Source organism: Prinia subflava, chromosome 6 (genome assembly GCF_021018805.1).
Source record: "Prinia subflava isolate CZ2003 ecotype Zambia chromosome 6, Cam_Psub_1.2, whole genome shotgun sequence".
NCBI lineage: Eukaryota > Metazoa > Chordata > Aves > Passeriformes > Cisticolidae > Prinia > Prinia subflava.
In genome coordinates this window covers 1,901,754-1,917,463 of record NC_086252.1, presented here as the reverse complement: position 1 = coordinate 1,917,463, position 15,710 = coordinate 1,901,754, and the positions used below count along the sequence as shown (strand labels likewise).

At 37.7% G+C, this 15,710-nt stretch overlaps 1 protein-coding gene across 4 annotated transcripts in view; it reads right to left on the bottom strand.

The window, feature by feature from the left end:
- The window catches only part of TMEFF2 (transmembrane protein with EGF like and two follistatin like domains 2), a 553,100-nt gene that overhangs the window by 415,697 nt on the left and 121,693 nt on the right, over positions 1–15,710 (bottom strand). For 3 of the 4 annotated variants that reach the window (XM_063399875.1, XM_063399874.1, XM_063399877.1), the window contains exons 2-3: positions 14,529–14,571; positions 11,090–11,248 (exon numbers count right to left, since the gene is read on the bottom strand). The gene's annotated coding sequence lies outside the window, so the exon portion shown is untranslated. Of the gene's footprint in view, positions 1–11,089; positions 11,249–11,423; positions 13,204–14,528; positions 14,572–15,710 lie in introns of those variants that run through there. The other variant, XM_063399876.1, reaches the window with a different exon arrangement.

Sequence of the window (15,710 nt, the reverse complement as noted above, 5' to 3'; positions counted from 1 at the left end):
AGTTTTCAAGGTATACTTCACAATGTGGAAATAATGGAAAAAAAATAGTGCTGAAAAGATAGGAAGAGTATTCCTAAAAATCTTTCATTCAAAAAACTATTATTCTACAGAGGAAGAAAGTATTGTCACTTATGAAAAAATGAGGCAGAGAGGTGAGCACCTCTTTTCACACAAGCCAGCTGCAAAAGAGCTCTGGATTGTGAAAGGCAGAGTGTGCTGCTGGAGCTACGACTGCATTTCCATGCTGGGAGTAACAAATCCCTCTCTGAGGCGAGGGTGAGCTAATAGTGTGAGAGAAGGAAAAGCCCTGGTGACTCTGAGTGGAGGTGACTGCTCCTCTGTGCATTCCTGTTAGAGCGCCAGTTGTTTGCTTTGACTGTGCTTTCTTATTTCAAACAAAGGATATCAACAGCTTTAGATTCCAAAGCTTTGCCCTGCTCTGTGAACAAATAAATTGTACCACACTTAGCACATTGAAAATTCATAGAATTTGTGAAGGCATAGGCTTAAGGCATGCTTGCCATTACTCTCTGCATATTTATACGAGATCTCTAAGCCTGGTTACAGCCGCTGGCTGCACTCAGGTCAACAGCATCACATAATAATGTTGAACTGTATTAAATGAATAAATAACAGATTTTAACAGTGGGGTCCATTTGAAGAAGGGGTCAGCAGCATTAAGCTAAGGGCAAAATTATTCTCAGACCGTCACAGTACATCTACATTTCTATAATCCAGCTTCCTAATGTACTAAGAGAAAAACAGAAGTGCTGTGCTGATATGAGACAAGTAATGAACAAATCTACCTTGAAAATAGATCTGATTAATTTTTTCCTTCCCAGAGAAAACAACATCTTTTCTTTTTGAGAAAAACTGAATTTCAATTCATGTTTTTGTTCTAAATCCATTCTTCTGTGCTGATAATATTGTATGCATTATTAATTCTGAGTGAGATACTCCAGGCAGTCTAGAATGACATGAAATAACAGCTGTGAAGGTATAACTGAATTATAGCTGTTCTAAGACAACTGTCCAACTATTTTTATTCATCCCACCAAGAATGCTGATTTAGAAGTAAGGCCCTTTTAAGACTCTTGAAATGCCTTTAAGCACAACTCTTTAAAGCCATTTTTTTGTACTGAGAAACCTTCTGATGTCAAATTGGAATGTGGCACATCTTTATTCATTGCCCAGTCGTTTCAAGAAAGAAATAATAATTAATAATATTACCTCAAATATTGTGTGCATAGTCAGCCTGAGATTTTCTGTCCAAATAATTCATAATATAAAACACTATGGAGAAATGCTCCTAAAATCTGAATTCCTGAGATTAATGGCATGATTCTGACTGAGCTGAAATAAATTGACTTCACTGACTTCCCCTCAAAATCTTCTTCAAAAACAAGTAAAAAAAAAAAAAAGACAAATACAAGAGAAAAAAAAGTGACACAACTAGAAATCTGATGAGCTGCTTCAATACTAGCTCTGATTACAATCAGTCTTTTGATTGCAGAACTCAACCACTTACTCTAAGGTGATATACAAGAATAGCAAAGAACACTTTGTGGTCCATATCCTATTCATCAACAATTATTTTAACATTAAATTATGGTGCTTGGATATAAAATACAGAGAAAACAGTCCCAGTTCTCTCTCTCTTATTCTTTGTCAGTGTTTAGCCTCTCTGAAGATGAATCTAGTGTGTCAGTGAACTACATAGAAGAGATCCTTCCCTTGATTTTGCTCTCTGGAGACAGAGCAACATGTTCCTTACATTTTTTGAAAATACTTCTTCAGCAGTGTGAGCATGGTCTGAGGAATCACTCGACTGAGTGAGGCTGACTCACATGTCCCAGGAGACCCCTTCAGAAGGAAGGAAAGAGACAGGTGTTTTCCATCTTCAGTGAGCATTAGCTTAAGGCTTTCCCATTCACAGGCTGCAAGCTGCAGCCCTTCCTTGCCTCTCCGTGTTCTGGATAGCAATTTTAACAGGCAGATGTAGCAGCCTGTTAATTTGCATTACTGTTGCTTCAACTCTGTGACCTTTCTGCACCCTGCAGTCCAAGGCTCTGGGCTGTGCTCCTGGCACATGATGGATTTTTCATGATGGATGAGCTGGGTGAGCGAGAAATATGTCTGGCTTTGCCAAAGCCACACATCATCTGTGGCTGAGAGACAAGAAAGGATGTAAAGTTTCATTTATTAGTGCTGCTGAAACTGAGAAACAGCAAGATCTTTTATTCTGGTATTAAGGGATTGCATTGAAAAAAAGTACAAAGCATGCAAGTAATTCCCTTTCCTTCGGGGGTGGGAGGTCATTAACAGCTATTCCCAAGCCTGTAATAAAGTTGTTTATGTTCACCCTCTGGCTAGCACTGTTCTGGAGCTGCCCCCAGTCCCTCATCATTAGACATTATCCAATGCTTTAATGAATAATGCTCTCACACCTAGGAAGGTAAGGTATCATAGGCAAGGCACCGGTTGACACAGTTCAAACCAAATTGAGTTAAAAGAGACCTGTGAAAACATATTTTATCTTTACAACTGAGCACAATCTGCTGAAGCAAGGGATAACCTTTTAACAGGTATTAATGTGCTAATCTGCTATTGAAATTACATCCACAGTCTCTTCAGAAATTATGACCTCTTGTATTTAAATACATTTCTGCTGCAAAATAAAACATATGTTTAGTGATAGGGTATAAAAACCTCTTGATTTTCAAACTGTATAAACAGGACTCAGATTATTTACACTTTCACAGGCATAATTTTGTACTGGAGTTAATAGCAGGTTAAAATGGCATTAGTTAACCACCTATTTCTCTAATTTGCTCACACAGAAAACACATGGTGAAATTTTATAAATATACAGTGGTTAATATTAGATAAGAACTCTTTGAAAAATTCTGGTCCAAACCCATGTTCTACAACTAGTAATTTAGTAATTCACAAAGCTATGCACATGCAAACCACTAACTCGTTTTATAGATCAAGCATAAATCAGGTTTCTTGAGCAGGCCTTTAAATATCAGGCTGGAGACACACTTTAAAAGGTCAGAAAATAACTCTCCTAACAGCACTGATCTTATTTGGAAAGGCAGGTTATTTCCCCTCTCCAATGACCAAGAAGTAGTTTCACGGTAATTTACAGCGTTTCAGGAAGACAGGAAGTAAGGGAAACCCAAAGGAAAAATTACATCCCTGTGCCCTGCTGGTCATGAGCTCCATAAAGAGGGGACACTGGCTAAAAAGAAGAGAGCTGAATGTGCGGCAGCTACTTAATGGCGAAGGATGAACTTGGCAATTCCTTGCTGTCCCTTTCCATGGCATTAATCACTTGCCTTTGTGGGAACACCATCCCTGGGATTGCTGAGGGTAAGGACATTAGGCAAGGTTTGATAATTAAAAAAATACTTTTGGACTGAACTCTGAAAATAATTCCACGTCCATGAATGATCTTTTTCTACATTTGGAACAGTACCCTCAAATTCAGACTTTTTAGGTATTTTTGCAGAATTCACAGGAATATAATTGCTGAAGTAAATATTGAATATAAAACTTCTTTCCTGTATATTTTTTTGAAAAGTATGGACACTTTGAGTTTATTGAGTTCACAGAAGTTTTTTTATGAAGTTAGACGATATCATGAAGCTTAACTAGGTTTTGCTGTTGTATTACAGGTTTGGCTAATAACTACTAAATTTCTCCAGATCAGGAGAAGAAGAGGAAACCCAGGCTGAGACTTCTATGCAAACAACTCATAATTACAGCTCACATCAACCAAAATCAGAAAAGAGGAGTGGGAAACAGTACAAAAAATTCAGGCATACTAATAATGGCATAACAGGAAAATTAAAGAGCAGAGGATAGTTTATATATATAATATGCATATATTTATTTGTAAAGAATAATAAAGAAATAAAAAATTATTTTAAAGTAAGTTTAATTATAAATAAAGTATGATTATCTACAAACAGTGTCAAGTCACCTTTAAATATTTTTCTGGAGATTATCTGTAAGGTTATTCAAATGCATGGGAGTTTTCAAATTTGGATATAGATTTCAACCTAGGCAGCCCAAAGACATTGAAAAGTCTGTGTAGAGGAAGTAAAAATGTATCTTCTCTGGAAGATGGAAAATGCTGAGTTTTGAAAACTGCTTTAGTTTTTTGCAGTCTCTGTTCCCTGCCAATACCCCCTTGCCATGTCCTCATGCCCCCAAAATCCACACAGCAAGTAAAACACTCAGCAAGAGGATAACCCTGTGTAAGTTTTATCTCCAGAGCTGGACTTGTGCTGCCTGGGGCCATCGGTGCCATGTAGTAGTGATGATTTTGGCCTGGAGAGTGGGTCCTGGGCCTCCAGTTTTCCTGACAGACATCGGTTTCTCAAGCTCAGCAAACTCTGTATCAAGGCGAGTTCCAACACAGAATTTTTAAAATTGCCTCTTAATTACTGTAGTTATGCTAAGAATAGAGAAGAGTAGCAAAACATCATTGCTAATGAAAAGTCATTGAACTAGCAAGACAGATAGATGCTTTTAATTCAACGACTTGAGATGCCAGAAGATTTTCTCATCTAGGCATCTGGGAATTAAAACCTTACTGAGCATAATTAAAGTGTTTGTCTGCCCTAACCTATAAAAGGTTTATCCACAATGCCAGTTACCATCTAATGAGACAGGATATCTGCCAAAGAGAACAGTAGTCTATTTTTCTCCTGTATCTCTGCGAATATCATCTTCACAAGTAGTTGGAACAAAGGCAAATAATCAACCTCCTATTATTATAATTGTTTGTATAAAAGGGTTGCAGTTAAAGACTCATTATATAAATCAGCAGTCTATTTATGCTGTTAGTTATCAGGTGTGCAATTATGCACATTTATTCCCTTGAGTAACTGACCTTAGCCTTAAGTGGATGCCCTCTCCATCATGTTTACTCTGCTATTCTTTCCCATCCTCTAAACAAAATAACAGATCTATAAATCAGAGACATTAAAAGAGCTCCAGAAAGACGCCAGGCTGTTTTTCAGCCTTCCTGCTCTCCAAATTGTGCAGTTGCAGACTGCAGGGTGACGTCTCAAGGGCTATTTATTTTATTCCCTTTTGTCTTTGCTCTGCCACCTTTTTTAATTGTCATGGATGTGTGATTTTTAGGATTAGCTGGCCAAGTCCAAGATGCAGTTTCTACAATGTAAAAAGATGTAATAGCCCTGCTGTGATTACCTAAACCAAGAGAACTCTATGATATACAGGCAGGTCAGCTTTAATACAGCTAAAGTGTCAGCATAGACTTGCAGTCAATTTACCTGCCATTTAAATGTGAAGGACAGGATTTGGGTAAATAAGAAAGAATTCAAACTGCTCCTTTAACATAACTTTCTTGAGAAATTGAAACTAGAATCCTGTTATAATAACTCTATTTTCCTTATTTATGTAATATTTATATAAACCTTTATGTATGATGTCAGCGTGGGAATCCTATTTTCTGGTATTCTCTACACACTAGACAACTTATTTTACAAACTTCTGCTCCCTATTGGCAGTAAAACACTACCTTTTTGGTTTCTATTGCATCTGTTGAATTACTCCCTTGAGAAAAGCCACATAAGTAAGAATAAAGCAGGAGAATGAAGCATATTTATCAGATGTGAGATGAGTCTATCCAGGTTGAAAGGATTCTCTTCAAAGCCAAAAAAAAATAAAATCTCCCCCACAAGCTAGCAAAGACTGACCTTAGAAAGTTAATCTTAGCTTAGGAAACATTAAAAAAGGAAAGGAGAAAAAAGAAGAGAAAAAGAAAATACCAGAATTTTTCAAGACTGCATTTCCCATCTTAGGCTAAAGCTCTCCTTTCACGGTGCTGTTTCGAGACCTCAGCGTCTCCACGCACGGCTAGCCCGGGCACTGCGACATGGGACAAGGATCAGTTGGTATGCTGAGTGATGATACTGATTGCTGTGGGTTCTTGTTAAGAGAGATCTTTGGCAGTGGTCTTAAAGTGACGAAGCAGAGGCAGGGTGGGAGGCTGCGAGGTAGCGATGTTTATTGTGCAGCAAGCGTGATCTCTCCCGCCTGCACCTGCTCTCGCAACTGCCCCGAGGGCGGTTCTGCGTACACCTTTATACAGATGGTGTCAGGGAGGGGTAAAGGCGAAACAACCAATAGAGGGAGTTCTAGGGACCGTTAGACAGGTGCAATATTCAACTTTTGCCAACCAGGGGACAGGGAGAAATACAAAATTCGCGGGCTTTCTGACGGACAGAAAACTGACAGTTATGTAACTTGCCTCAGGGGTACACGTGGATGAGGAGGGAACAAAGGAACATATTACAAACTCAATAAACTCAATTTCACACAGCGCCACACTCTCCAGTGAAACAGATTTATACATTTTTCAGTCTGACAAAAGTTACCCTTCCTAAATCAAAGGTTTCTTTCCTACTCAGCACTGTTCTTCCTAAGCATCTAAATTACAAGAGCCTCTATATTTCTTCTATTTGCTTTCATGGGCAAGGCTCTTTCAGTCTTTATAGCAATTAGGTACATCCCAAGCAGTCCCTTGATCCATTTTCTGCTGGGGCTCATAATCCCATGTACCAACACCAACCACCTGCGCTTGGAAAACAACAATCCTTGCTTCAGCAGTGGCCTGGCTGCTCCTTGTTCTCCTCCACTGCAACCAGGAAAAGGGTAGTATCACCAGGATATTACCAAAAGACCTGTTGATAATAAACACTCACGTCATTCCCACAGAGAGTCCTTATGCCTGAGCCACAGCAGCCCTGTGTTTCTCTTGCAGTTACCTCTCTGCTTTGAGGGTACTATGATTGTGAGAATATCTATCATATTAATTCATGACACAGCACTGTGTTTTATAGCTAGTGTCTTCAGGAACAAGCAAACAAACACATTCCACACCTGAATGTTCCAACCATTACACACTGAGATTAAAACATATTTAAAACCTGCCCAAAATTAAACACAACACTTAGGAGTCAAGTTCAAAGCTGTAAACCGTGCAGAGCTGGCTGTGGAGGGAGCCACACCTCAGTGTTCAGGTTTAACACTACCTACGTGCACATCATCCTGCTCCTGAGCTCTGAGCAGGAGCTCCTCAGTCCTGAAAGGTCATAGAGGAGTGCAGATCTATCTCGGGTTTCACCCCATCCTATCTGAAGGTGCTTTTCTTTAAGGCTAAACCCTGCCAGGGGTGAGATCTCAGGGAATATTCCTGTATAAAGTTCCCATATGAAATTTTGCCAAGCTTGTTTTACAGAAAATATAAGCTTGTTTGGTTTTGTGTATGAGGAGACAACTAGAAATTGCTGCTGTCATTTTGTTCTTGCAGTGCATCTAATAGGGTGCCTGTGGGACATACATGTAATGATTTTATTGCATCAAACCGATAGACTGTCTCTTAGTTACCTTGCAACTCCCTCTGAAAGTCTATTTTTGTGCTATCTTGTATATTTTATATTTGCTATTAGTTATAGCGTACATGTGATACTCCTATGTTATTATTCTTTAGTCCATGTAAAGATCAGCTATAGTGACTACACCTACTCTCTGATTTACTGAGTACTCCAGTGCTACCATGTCAATCCTCCCATCATATATCTAAGTTTAATTTTAACTTTTATATAATTTTCCTAGGCTGAAGAACATTTTGTTTACTCCTTGAAACTTCTTCCAAACCTGATCTCCTCAAGTCACTCCTTCTACTTTGCATCACTTCCCAATTCAATACATTCAAATGCCTTGATTATTATAAAAGTTTTGTCCTTCACAAAGTCAGATGGGTTTGGTAATGTTGTTTTACAAAATGATGGCAAATCCCAAGGGTTCAAGCTTGACTTCTTCAAGGGACAAGGTAATGATGTTGAAAATGATTCCATTGTGCTGTCTAAGTATTACCGTTATTAATCAATCCTCAAAGCATATTAGGAATGCTAAAATCTGCTAATACTTATTCTTTAATTAACATTACTGGATTCATGCATTACTTTCAAACTAAAATAAATCCAAAGCTTCTCTAATAGTGTGGGATGTTTTCTGTTCAAAAAAAGTCAGATAAAAATAATATTTGCAAATGCACATATTGCTTCATCAAAGATATTATTAATGTTTTTTTAAAAGTGAGAGTGATACATGACCTCTGTGTATGCCCTGCTTGATGTAAACATTTCCACTGACATCTGTGGGCACTAGGCAAATCTCTGGCCATTTTGTAAACGTGGGTTAAACAAAAATTAGCACAACTGGTATGTTCCAAAGAGGAGACACTGCTATTAGCTAAACAGGGCAAAGGTCCAGCACTCACAGCACAGGCTGAGTGTCCTTCCTAAGCAAACAACAACCATATTTTCATCACATCAGAAGTGAAGGCTTTTCCTATGTCATTGTCAGAAATTATAGATCATTTTGACTGGAGGGGAAAATAAATACAAAAGAAATGTCCTCAAATAGAAGTCGGGAATATAAAATTTTAGTACAAATGATTAATATTTCACAAAATAATTAGCAAGTGAATCATCATCTTATCATCAGGTGTGTCAGGCAGACTCAATAGTAACCTGTCAAAACAGCAGTAGAAAATAAGTGAAAAATGAGATCATATTTAAGTTGTTCAGAGAGGGATACATTACAAAGTCATTATAGTCATCCTAGGAGCAGGCTCACAATTCCAAGATTGCAATATTCAGTTAAAAAAAGAGACTACATGTAACCGAATTTCTTGGAGATCATGGGCATAATGTGCTGTGGAGTGAGATGTGAGCTATCCCAAACTGGGCCTCAGACTAGGCCTCAGACCTGGGCCTGCTACGCCTCACGTTTAACCTACATAGAACTAGATAAGCTTGTGGCGCACGGGAAGCTGGGTTAAGGTATGGGTATCAATAGAATAGGGCAATTACTGGGAAAATGCTGTAGCTGCCTTAAACTGTGAATGTTTACATATTTGCTCACACTCCCCTGCCAATAGAAATGCACCTGTCACTGTAAACTATTCTTATTGTATATAACCGGCCATCTCGTGAATAAAGAGGAGAACGTATGATATGATCATGTTGGTCTGACCTACGTTGCTCGGTCTCCGATCCCACTTATAGTCCCAGCTTCAACTACATATGGAAAGAGTCATTCCCTGTGGCATACGATGCCCACAGAAAGACAAATATTTTAATCACACACACAAGTAACAGCAGATTTATGCTGGTTAAAGTACACTTTAAGAGATCTTGAAATTTCTCTCCACGCTTTCAGCATCATACCCAGGTATGATAGATATACCCTGGAACTGAATATTTGAAGGTGTTCCTCTCCATTTGTCCTCACTATCGAGGCTGAAAAAAGTCTCTCAGTGCTTTGCAAATTCAAGAAAAGAACATTCCCATCACCACTGTGGAAAGTATCCCAGGACTCCTGTTTTTTCCGTAAATTTAGGGATCTGAGAATCCCAGACTGAAATGTTTCATGCATAATCCTTTAGCCCCACAAATGCAACAATGCCCCTATGTCAAATCTCATCACTGGTCCTTTTCTGTGGAATTTAGCTCTGTAGAGGTGAATTCATTATTAGAACAGAAGTGGAAGGTATTTTTTATTAAAAGGTCAGTCTGGAGTTAGCACTTTTCCTTGTGTACATGTGAACAGCTGTAATTAAGACTACTTTATTATGTAGCTATATAACTGTACCCACAGTACAGATCTCATCATCCCAGAGACAATAACTGCATCCATAGGTATATGCAGCTGCAATTTTACAGTCAAATTGTGGCCTGCCTAAAATTCAGCCCTGGTGAAAATGCAGCAGGCAGCTGCCTTCCCTGCTGTGAAAATACTCCTCACCAAAAAAATTTTGTTAAAAAGAAATTATTGGTATGTAAGAATTACTGAAGTCTTCGAGCAGCATCCTGGGGAGTCCACAGGACACAGTGCTGCATTTAAAGTAATTCCTACATAAATACATCATTTATTATAAACAATTAGAAACCTGTCATTAGTCACACCAGAGGTGTTCTTGCTTCCTGGCTATTGGTTAATGGCTTCAAAGTAGAGCACCTTTGAGAGCTCCAGGGAGATTATTCCATGCTATATTGATACATATTCAAATAGACCAGTTTCTGTAAAATGGGTGCATGAAAAAGAACTTTGTGGGCTTTTATACTTTTAGAGACCAGGAAAAACTTACATAAGCCTTCAATTCACTAATACAAGTCCTCTGCAAACTCTGCTACTAGGGTTCCCATTCTTTTCTTAAAAGGACAATTTCTGCCAGCCAAAATAAATGATAAAAAATACAACACATATTTGGACATATGAATATTATTACCCAAAATATCCAACCAAATAAGATTCAATGAGTTTCTGACTTTTTCTACCATTTCCACATTGCTTTATCAATGTATATAGATTATCCAAGTATATACATCTATGCACAAAGAAGCTTATTTTCATTTCCAGCTCTTCCACCTGTTTGACAGGTAGATTTTGCAGGGAACAAGTAAAGTTTCTTACATCTGTGCCACCATTCAGCGGCTTAACAATATGAATATAACAGCACTTCTGATTCTTTAGGACTTACACTAATGTTCCTTTTTTTTCCTCTGGAATCTAAAATATACGTTTTACACAAAGAAAGTCAGCCCACAGTGAAACGTGGTAAGCAATCGCTGATCTGGAAAACAGCCACTCAAAATGACTCTGCTGCTATCCACTGGCTGAGTCACTGAGGTGGGTGACTCAATGTAATTTTGCAAACATGGATTATGTTGTGGGCTCACCATGAACATTTTTTTATTTCCCTGCTTTTGTGGAATTAGGACACATTTAAGGGACAAAACATCAGGTCTAGAGAGAGAAGAGAAAGTGAGAGAAATAGACAAATCTTGTAAGAAAGATTTGCGACAAGAAGCAATCGGAATCTGAACAAGAAAGTATCCCTTTAGATAATAACATAATCATAATGTTTATGGTAAGCCACTACAGATGAGGCAATATTTCTTGAGACAACTGAGTAAGAAGAAACAACAAAAGGTGATGGTGAAAGGCAGAGGGACAGTAGTAACAGTACCTGCTTACTTACCTAATTCTAGAGCAGTTTTTGAAAGGAACTTGAAATGGAGAGAAGGTCCATCTCCATCTTTTATCTGAGTGTTCGTATACATGTGCTCATGCACTTTTTATAGAGATGCTCGGTACATTTCCAGTTTTAAAGAAAAAGAATAAATCTGATTGAAAATATCTGCAGGAAAGGAAAAAAAAATAGCTGGATTTCTGATTTAATTGAAGACAAAAATGCATTTTTATCTTTTTTTCAGAAATTCTGGAGTTTTCCACCAACAGGATTTGGTTCCAAACCTCTATAGTACATCAAAGATTAACCATACAAATATGTAAGCAATGGTAATGTAAAATACCTTTTCTGATTTCCTTTCCAAGTATCTGATATCTTTGATCAGAATGTTGCCTTCATGCAGCCTGTATTGTTGACTGTGTATCTAGTAGGTGATGATTTGCCCAAGCTTCTGAAGAAAAAAAAAGAAATAAATATTTTTTCAGCAAAATACTTAGATAAACATATAATGATGAAACTGATTCCCTAAAGAATTCCCTTTTGTCCTTGACATTATGATCCAGGTTACCTCTGTCCAGGCATATTCAGGGCAAAGCAAATCTATGACCCTTTTGTGACATGCTGTAATAATTACTGATATGATGGCATTTCATCCTTGTGAGACTTAATCTGCACCTCAATCTTTTTTGATAATAGATACTACAAATTCAGGAAACACACAAGATTTTTCTCAACAAATAATGGGATATATCACCCACTTCTGTGAAAAAAAAGAAAAAAAGCCTGAAAATAAAACCACTGTCAGCTACATGCTAGGTAGTATCCAAGGAAACTATACCAAGCTCTTTGTGTGAGTAAGGAAAAAGTCGTGCATTAAGGGTCTTGTTTCTTTCATCGTTCTCCACTATTACCCATCTAACAGCAGATCCACACACAAGCACCTGGCTCACAATTAGGAGACAATACAGCTGTGTTTGGAGTGGGGCTGAGAATCAAACATAATGGTCATAATGATCACTAGCAGAGGTCACAACTATGTAAAAATTACTGAGATCTAGCTTATTGTTCAGATTGTATGTCTCAAAGCTGATTTACCAAGTATTTCAGACAAGAAAATACAGAATTGGTTTTGTACGCTCTGCACTACTTGGGAATTCAAGGCAAGAGATTACACAAATGACGGAGGCGTCAAAGCTGGGGTCTCTCACTTCACAGACATTAGATGATATCAAGGTGAAAGAGTTATTTATTTAATTTGGAGGTGTTGGGTTAGGTTTTCTTAATGTGTTTTCATGCAGCTACATATCACCTGAAAAAATCCGAAGTTCCAAAGCCTGTCAGTTTTATACTAGTGCTGTATTTTGTCACATTGTCAATCTGCAAGTATATTGTAATTGTCAAAACGACATTGCTGAACCTGCCATGTGACACAATAACCTTGGGTTTTGCATATGCTGCTGTCTCTTCAGGAGAAGAACAGCTGGGCTGATATGGCTTTTACAAACTTCCTTAGTTCCCACAATTTACTGTTACTCAGCAGCCAGTGCTGTAGGAAGTAATAATCCAGTGACTGAACCCATTTATCTATGAATCTTCCCCTGACAGACCTCATAATTTATATCCATAAGATGTCTTTCAAAAGGGATAAAGATTGATGGTTGAACAAGACCCATGCTTTTACAGCCACTGCATTTAAGGCCCTCTCTATAGGCAAATCCAGGCTCTGATCTCAATTAGGCAATGGGGATCCAAATCCCCTCAGCACAAGCACTGCATGGATGCAGGAGCTGGGACACTGAGTCGTGACTGCCATGACCAGGCTGGGTTGGACTCACACTGGACACTGAGAGCAGTTCATGCACTGCATATCCTTGGGGACAACCAAACTGTTGTTACACAGAATGATTCCTTGTTTCCTTGAAGTTCTGACTTCCACAGGATTTTAAAATAACGTTTTAAACCTACCAACTGAACTTTGGTGAATGGTAAAATCTATGAATTTCTCCTAGATAAGCATCATTTACGGCAAAAATGCTCTTACTATACCAATGGTTGCTCAGAGCTGTTTTGGGGGAGTTTATTCTACATCCTTGATTTGGAACTAAGACCATATCCTGGTAGTTAAAAAAGAGTAAAAATTAGTTAAATTTTCCATTTCTTTCCTGGGTTCCCAACAATTCTTTTCTACACTTCAGAAGATGGCTTGTGTCCTAACACAGTTATTTTGAGGACCTGAATTACTCAAGAACTAAAATGATCATTAATTTAGTATGAAAATTCAGTATAGAGAGCAATTCAGAGTGAAATGTTTGTAAAAACATCTTCCCATTTCGTACATAGGACAACTGTGGAGTTTTCTGTATTGTTTAAGACCCTTTCAAGTTATGGATTGAGAATAATTCTAGTAATTTTTATTTTGCCAATGGGAAAATGAATCACAAAGATAAAGCAATTTGCTTGGGCTCATTTCTGACCCATCACCTGAAGTACTAGGAATTTAACTTTCAATTCTTGATGAACTAGGCTGTAGCCTATAAAACTTGATCATGACAAGGGTCTGTTTCTTATTCTTGAGAGCATTTTCTTGTCTGTTTTGATATTTTTTAATATTCAATCTCTCACCACAATGTTGGGAAGATTTTTCCAAATAATGGGTGCCTGAGGATTAGTAACTTTTTTCTCAGAATGTTATTTACGAAGTTTGGAATATCTTCAGACTGAGAACTGAGAAACATTCCTTTTGAAGCTACCCTGGAACAGTCACCTGAGAGTCTAGAAGCTGTAAAATCACCTGACAACAATATCATCAAAACCATGCAAAATTATTTTTCAACTTACCTTGTTGATGCTCTGTTAATAAAAAAAAAAAAAAAAAAAAAAAAAAAAATCCATGTAGAAGGGCATACTTGCAGAGGTACATGTGTTTCAGTCTTCATTTTCCTGTCTTGATCTTCCTTTCTACCTTAAAATTTTTAGGTATATGTGAAAACAGATACGAATGAAACTGAAAGCCTGGCCAAACTCTCAGGCCTTGCAGTATAAAGAATAATGGTCAGTTCTTGATTCCTCAGAGCAAATGCTTTGCTGCTGACACAAATCTTGAGTTGGTGAAGTTTCAGAATGACTCAAAAAAAGTCCCCTCTTTCTTCATGGGATTTCATTAAATAGGTAAAAATATGACTGAAAAATGTAAGTACCATTAAGCAAAATTCACTGGAGCTGTTCTTTATATGTAGACTCTGGTATTTGGGCACAGTGGCGTTTCAGACAAGCCACTAAACAAGCCTACAAGTATAATTCTATGTACGCACCACAATGGACACTGAAAAACATCTTACATGCACAATATCCTTTCCTCCTCTTTGCTGTGTCAGCTGACATCTAAACAGGTCTCACAGGGAAAGAGGAGAACTGATGGCTCCACTGGTTTCAGGAAGAACTGTCCTACCTGAAGCACAGCTTCACTGAGATGCACTCACTTCCATGGTCATCTGCAGGGAAGTAAATTGAAAAGTTAATGTGACTGATTATAGTCCATGCTTCGCTTAAAAAATGGGGCCAAGTCTCAGTTGGGAGAATTTAATTAAAGCAGCCTTCCAGCAAGATAATTATACACCCTTTTTTTCCACTGGGCATTTCTAGTCCTTAAACTTCAGTTAATAATAGCACAATAAACAAAGACTTCTACATTTTTCGCTAACTAGCAACATGGTGAACCTGAGGAGTATCTGGATGGCTTTTTTGACTACTGAAGCTCTCAAAATCTCAAAACCAAGTTTGCTGTTAGATTCATTCCTCATTTTGAAAATGAGTTCTAGTCCTAGCTGAACTATTATACTACCACCAGTACAATAACTGCTTACTTTTCTGATGCTTTCACCCACAGGCCTGATTATTTATTTATCTTTTTGAAAAAAGGACACAAGAAGAATTACTGTAATTTATAAAGGAAGAAACAACCACATGAAAATTAAGGAAGAAGGAAGACTAGTCTTTAATAGGGACAGATATGTTTGGGTTCTACCATTGTTATTCAATATTCTAGGCTGTATATAACTTATCCATGAATTTTGGATATGTAATCTGAAATGTTTTGACTTAATGAGGGTTCAGAGTTGGTGGTACATGTTTACACGTGAAATATTAGGGTTGCTTACTCTAGTACTTGGTAGAGGATTTCATTACCCACCTATAAAATTCAGATATTCCACCACCTCACTTAGACATTAAAATTTCACTGGAGATTTTTTTTTTTCAATTAGGAAAAACAAACAGAAAGTTATATCTTGTGTGTATATTAATAGGGTAATAATTAGCATTTTTTCTTTGTGCATCAGATACCTTATGGAATCGATTCCTAATTCATGAAGATGGTTTTGGGAAGGCATAACTAGTCCAGATGCCACAGAGAGATATATATCTAATCTAATTTCACAGATGTGAATTCCAAAATATGTCTTAAGAGAATAAATTTCATAATGCCCTTGAGCACAAGATGGTTATTGTCAGAATTATCTCTTATACCAGAGGAAAAGCAATAATGACAGAGTGGTTTAAGACTTTCCTTTATCAGACATGAAGATATACAAATTAGGATTGTCTAGATCTCTAATAAATAAACTATTGCTTG